The sequence below is a fragment of the Pterocles gutturalis genome, unplaced genomic scaffold (genome assembly GCF_000699245.1).
Source record: "Pterocles gutturalis isolate BGI_N339 unplaced genomic scaffold, ASM69924v1 scaffold45315, whole genome shotgun sequence".
Taxonomy (NCBI): Eukaryota; Metazoa; Chordata; class Aves; order Pterocliformes; family Pteroclidae; genus Pterocles; species Pterocles gutturalis.
Genome location: NW_010142449.1, coordinates 24671 through 25489, shown reverse-complemented (window position 1 = coordinate 25489; position 819 = coordinate 24671).

Genomic DNA, 819 nt, shown 5'->3' with positions numbered 1-819 from the left:
TTATTTTCAATTTTATTGTAGTTTAGCTAATAGATTGTTCATATCTCACCCCCTGAGTCTCATTTCCTTTTACCCCTTTAATTCTCTCCCTCATCCCTGGGAGGGGAGAGGGTAAGCAAGCGGCTGTATGGTGGTTTGCCGCTAGCTGGGTTTAAACCACGAAACTGATGCTTTCAGTAAATGTACATCATCTGTCCTGCTGCTGTGATTGGTACTGAGGTTTGCATTAGAATCTACTAGCAAGTAGATAGCTGACTCCGTTTTTTTATTGGATTCTTTCACAATGGGATTTTGTAATGCTCAATTAGATGCACAAGAAGTGGTTTTCACTTATTTGAAATAATTTTTCAGTATTCAGAAATGGAAAGGTCAAAAGGAAAATTAAAGTTGCAAGTTTATTGCCTCAAAAATTATCTAAATATAAATGCAAATATGCATGTCCTAAAAATCAGCATCAATTGACATCTGTCTGTATGTCTACACAATAAGCAGTTTTCCTCTTTTATGAATTCGCAATTATAATGACAATGTATTAACTAAATGGGCATGTCAGGGCAACTAAATTAAGTACTATTTTTTAATTAAAATCAGTGTGTGAACAGCAGGATTTTTTTTGTCCATGTCTTTACTAGTGCAACAGTCAATATATGCCATGAAAATTACTGCTTCATCATGTTGTTCCAGTGCCAATATGATCAAAATAAGTGCTTTGTATAAAATAAGGTTATTTTAATAAACCTGATCAATATATACAGATTGCAGTTGTAGTAAACAGCAGTGTGTGAAGAGCTTTTGAGAAAGGTACCATTTTATAACATC